Source organism: Myxocyprinus asiaticus, chromosome 2, assembly GCF_019703515.2.
Source record: "Myxocyprinus asiaticus isolate MX2 ecotype Aquarium Trade chromosome 2, UBuf_Myxa_2, whole genome shotgun sequence".
Classification (NCBI taxonomy): domain Eukaryota; kingdom Metazoa; phylum Chordata; class Actinopteri; order Cypriniformes; family Catostomidae; genus Myxocyprinus; species Myxocyprinus asiaticus.
Window position 1 is genome coordinate 33,454,169 of NC_059345.1, and position 6,200 is coordinate 33,460,368.

Here is a 6,200-nt window from a genome sequence, read left to right on the forward strand (position 1 = left end):
GTAGAGCCTGCTGTCAGTCTGCTAATGATGTTTTCTCTGGATTTATAAAGAGATCAGGCTGAGGTGGGGGAGGAGCAGGCAGCTCTGGAAAATCCAAACTGACCAGCTCCATGAATATTTTCAACCATTAAACAGGTCTAGTTGAGAAATTGATTATTAGATTATTAGACACCACTGTTGCAAATTAAAAATGGACTTATTTTATTCATTTAATTTTATCATTGATAGAAACAGCAATATATTATAGGCTAAAGCTTAAAATGCTTTTATATAGGCTAGGCCTACATGTACATAATTATTGAATATTAAGCTTTTTGGGTAACCGGTCCCTAGAGTCAGATTCATAGGCTATTCATAATATTAATACATTCATAATTAATAAATGATAGGCCTACCACAAAATGCCAATAACATACATCACAGTATTGCAAAACAGAATATTTTTGTAGGCTAAGTGCCAAAGTTATATTGAGATTACTTTATATTCATAAACTTCCATTTATCTATGCCACTCGCACGAGTGCTCAGACTATTACATCCTCTCATTTGGATAACAATTTTTTAAAATAGGATACCAAATTTGTACAGGATGCCAAACATGCATAGCATGGATTTAGCATATTTTAGACCCTTTTCCTTCCCATAGCTATTGCTTGTTGCCACACTTGCAGGTACAGTATGTGCAATGAATGAAGGAATCTGCTTCTGATAGTATATTTGATCTAAAAAAAAAGAGAGAAGAAAATTAAAACATAATAGCAACAGCTTGTTATACAATGGTGTGTGCTGGTACATGTTTGCATTCCCATCTGAACTGTTTCAGCACTTTTGCCAAACTACTGTTCTAGCAATCCCACCAGTAAAAGAGTCATAAAAATCCTAAAATCAAGTTGTAGACCTTGGCATTTAAATGCATCCAATCTTTCACAGAGTTCATATTGTAAACATTCATTTATTTTTTTACTCTTTCCAAGGTTGGGCTGGGATCTGTGAGCTTTATTTCCACACATCTGTGGAAAGATCTGTGGTGAAAGTGATGTGGATAACTGTCTAATAAGACACACCAGCAGGCCATGATTAACTGGCGATGACTGATTCGGAATGTGCTTGTCACTAGTTTCTGTTATCTCCAAACCAAAAGCCCAATCCATATTGAATCCAGGCCGTGTGTGATTTGTTCCACAGCGTAAAAGGTTGAAAATTATAAAAGCACGTCAGTGAGCGCGGGTCGGATTAATAATGATGTGGTAGTTATGAGCAATGTCTTTTTACAAGCTCACACCAATATTAATTAGTTCAAAATGCAATATAATTAGGTACTGCTGTAAGTCCATCTCCAAACAACATGACTAATATTTTATTCAGACGTTCTCACGCTACTTCTGTTCTTTATTGGTCCATTGTCTATGTCTCCCACTGCTTGGTCATTGATCTAAAAGACCTCCATTGCCCTCCTCAGGGGGACAGACAGTCCTTTGTCCTTAGCTGCTTATAAGTACACATACCATTAGGCCTCGTGAAGTGATAGATTCACCATCTATTGAAACAGCTAGTTTATATCAGTTCAAACAGCATGTTGAAACTTTAAAAAAATTTGAATCTTGCTTTACAGAAAATTCAGAATATGACTTTGGAAACCACTCAAAGCAGCATACACTTTAATAATCTTAGTATGTATACAGTACCTTAAATTTGTGTTTGAGACCTGGTTTATTACCTTTTGGCCATATATAGTAACCGTATGTGCAACTGTAAGTACAGTTTGATTAAGCTACATAATGGAGCAAATTCCAATCATGCTCAGACTAATCCAATGCAGTGCTGGAGACTGGTCTATTAGCATAAGCTTCACTGTAGCCACAGAGCATCTACAATCAGACACTTCACTCTTGGACAATTTAATCTACTGTCAATCTCAACAACAGGATATTCCCTTCCCCCACCAACTAAGTTGCCTTGGATTCAAGAATAAGGCTGCATGAAGCAGTAAGCAATGATACATAAGTGTTCACTGGCCTGTTAAACAACCTATAGTCCTTCAAGGTATTTGTGCTTCCTCTCATTCCTGTGAGTAACACAAGGTATGTGATGCAGAACAATGTCAGGAAATATTAAGTCTGGTCATGATTAGTGAGCTTTAGCTGAAAGATGACAATCACAATAAATATTTGGACAGTCTAATATGTAAATCCCCAACAGTGATTTAAAAAAAAAAAAAAATTAAAGTAGGTGGACCAATTAAAATTTGCTCCAGTAATGATAACAGCTTGGCTTGGAAAAAGATCTAGTCAACCCTCATTAGTGGTTTTAACAGAGCTGCAAGGCACCTGAGTCAAGTTTTGGCACGGTCTACAAACTTTATGAGACTAGATTTTCATGCTGAACTTTTCTTTTGCTCAAAGGAGTCTCCCTTCATTGAATTATATGCTCACTGTAAAAAACGATTTTATGGTTTAGTTGAATAAATTAGCTTTTTTGAGTTGACACAACAAAAATTCTGTTTGGATTCTATTAACTTGTACTTAAGTTGGATAAACAATCGTATTTGTCACTTCAACTCATGTAACAATATTGACTGAAAAAGCAAAGATTTGCTGGAATAAATAATGAGGTTAGTGTTGCAGGCTTATTTTTTGTGATTTGTGGACTTTGTCATTACTGTTAGTTAATAGTTGTGTGGTGATGTTAATAGCTTATATTTTATTTAATGGTGAGTGCCACCATTACTGAGCTTTGTATTGAAACTCTGTACCTCCTGTTCAAACTATTGGATGTCCAGCCTTTGCTGGTGTTCATATTGTTCTTTAATCAGAACATAAACATCAAAACTTTAAGTGCTGCGATGCATGACCCTGTGCTCTGACCACAGCTTAGCTGGGATATGCCAAAAAAAAAAAAAAAAAAGGCTGCTTCTTCTGCATCTTAGGTAGCCTTGTGTGTCACAATATTAAAGTTATTTGAACAAAACCTGTCAAATCCAGATTACTAAAAACAAAATAGTTTTGTCAATGGATTTTGTTGTCTCAACAAAACTTCTTAAGTTGAAAGAAATTGATATTTTTTGTCAGTGTAACTTGAGTCAAAGCAAAAAAACTAGCCTAAGTTAAGTGAACAATTTTTGGGTGTATGTGTATAGACCCAGCACTCAAAAGCTCCGAGAGCTAATTCCTAATGCTCAAGTTTATGACCAGGCATACACACGTGCGTCTGCATGCGGCATGTGCATCTGGCATGCTCAGTAACCTGCGATCTATCATTCTGCATGGATGATGGAGAGGGCAAAACAGGGCTGCATGAGAGTCCAGAAGGAGAACTTTCAAAATCCACAATGAAATCAAGAGGACTTCCTGTATCAACACTGAAATCACTCAGAGGTACACTTTCCATTGTCCTCTTGCATACAGTGCATCCGGAAAGTATTCACAGTGCTTCACTTTTTCCACATTTTGTTATGTTACAACCTTATTCCAAAATGGATTAAATTCATTATTTTCCTCAAAATTCTACAAACAATACCCCATAATGATAACGTGAAAGAAGTTTGTTTGAAATCTTTGCAAATTTATTAAAAATAAAAAACGGAAAAAAAAAAAAGAAAAAAAAAATCACATGTACATAAGTATTCACAGCCTTTGCCATGACACTCAAAATTGAGCTCAGGTGCATCCTGTTTCCACTGATCATCCTTGAGACGTTTCTACAACTTGATTGGAGTCCACCTGTGATAAATTCAGTTGATTGGACATGATTTGGAAAGGCACACACCTGTCTATATAAGGTCCCACAGTTAACAGTGCATGTCAGAGCACAAACCAAGCCATGAAGTCCAAGGAATTGTCTGTAGACCTCCAAGACAGGATTGTATCGAGGCACAGATCTGGGGAAAGGTGCAGAAAAATTTCTGCAGCATTGAAGGTCCCAATGAGCACAGTGGCCTCCATCATCTGCAAATGGAAGAAGTTTGGAACCACCAGGACTCTTCCTATAGCTGGCCGCCTGGCCAAACTGAGCGATTGGGGGAGAAGGGCCTCAGTCAGGGAGGTGACCAAGAACCCGATGGGCACATGACAGCCTGCCTGGAGTTTGCCTAAAGGCACCTGAAGGACTCTCAGACCATGAGAAACAAAGATTGAACTCTTTGGCCTGAATGGCAAGCGTCATGTCTGGAGGAAACCAGGCACCGCTCATCACCTGGCCAATACCATCCCTACAGTGAAGCATGGTGGTGGCAGCATCATGCTGTGGGGATGTTTTTCAGCGGCAGGAACTGGGAGACTAGTCAGGATCGAGGGAAAGATGAATGCAACAATGTACAGAGACATCCTTGATGAAAACCTGCTCCAGAGCGCTCTGGACCTCAGACTGGGGCGAAGGTTCATCTTCCAACAGGACAACGACCCTAAGCACACAGCCAAGATAACAAAGGAGTGGCTACAGGACAACTCTGTGAATGTCCTTGAGTGGCCCAGCTAGATCCTAGACTTGAACTCGATTGAACATCTCTGGAGAGATCTGAAAATGGCTGTGCACCGACGCTCCCCATCCAACATGATGGAGCTTGAGAGGTCCTGCAAAGAAAAATGGGAGAAACTGCCCAAAAATAGGTGTGCCAAGCTTGTAGCATCATACTCAAAAAGACTTGAGGCTGTAATTGGTGCCAAAGGTGCTTCAACAAAGTATTGAGCAAAGGCTGTGAATACTTAGGTACATGTGATTTTAGTTTTTTTTTGTTTTTTATTTTTAATAAATTTGCAAAGATTTCAAACAAACTTCTTTCAAGTTGTCATTATGAGGTATTGTTTGTAGAATTTTGAGGAAAATAATGAATTTAATCCATTTTGGAATAAGGCTGTAACATAACAAAATGTGGAAAAAGTGAAGCACTGTGAATACTTTCCGGATGCACTGTATGCAGCTAAATATATGACAGTGTCTCTAGGTGGTTAATTAGCACGAGCCAACACATCCATAGACAAGCAGATGAAATACAGTCAAAGGGTCCAAAGAGCAGCACTGGTGGGAGCAAGGAACAAGGAGTAAATTATTGAAATGATTGAAGATTACGCTTATAAAAATGGCCTGATGACTTCAGCTCTGTCTTGCTTGCCATATGGTTCATATGAGCCAACCCATCCATAGACAAACAGCTGATTTTGAGATCTTTTTGTCAGAAGATTTAACATTCATCTGACATTGTAACGATTCTCATAAAACAGGTAGGTTTCTGACTCATTACCAGTTTATAATAGTGTAATGCTGCTATTGGCATTAAACACTAAAGTTGTATGACACAGGAAATTAGCTGCAAGACACATAAAAAGGTTTACAGACTCTTGAGTTAATTCCAAGAATCTCATTAAGAGAATGGGCTATGTAGTGGAGACAAGGGAAGGAGCTTTTGTCGTCAGTATTCTACGTAAGAGTATTTGGTGATCTAATAATACTGAATTCATCAGGCTCAGAAATGAAAATAAATGACTTCCTCTAATGCTGATGGTGTGGTGTGATGCACAGTGTTAAAATAAGCAAGGTCAGCAGAGTTTATCAGCCTTTCCATGGAATTTAATTACGTTTACTTTGAAATGTGTTGTTTTTCAGTTGCTTTCTTTGAGCGCCTTGACATTTTCAGCACACAGGTATAAATAACACTAAACACTTAGATGGATTTTTTTTTTTTTATGGGCACAACAGCAGCCAGACCCATGTAGTGGACTAACTAAAAAGTGCATGACTGACAGCTTTTGAGACACTGAGGGACTTGACTGCTCATGAGCAGTCACATCTGATTAAATTCATGCTGGTATGATTTACTACCTGTCAACCATCAACCATAACCAGTTCTCTCTTAGTAACCAATGAAATCACTCAGAGGAAAAAACTCCTCATTTTTCATTTAACTCTTGAGGAAGTAGGGATGAGTGGATCAATCTTGAAGCATTAATACTTCGATATTGAGATATGTAACGAGATCACATATGTCACAATGAAAAATATTATTTCTTTTAAATAGTGATTTTGTTTTTTAGCATGAACATTAAAGGGATAATTCACCCATAAATGAAAATTCGCTCATCATATATTCACCCTCATCACTTTCTTCTGCTGAACAGACTTTTATAATATTTCAACTCTGTAGGTTGATACAATGCAAGTGAATGGTCAATATTTAAATCCTTTTTCCCCCATAAATCTCCACTTTC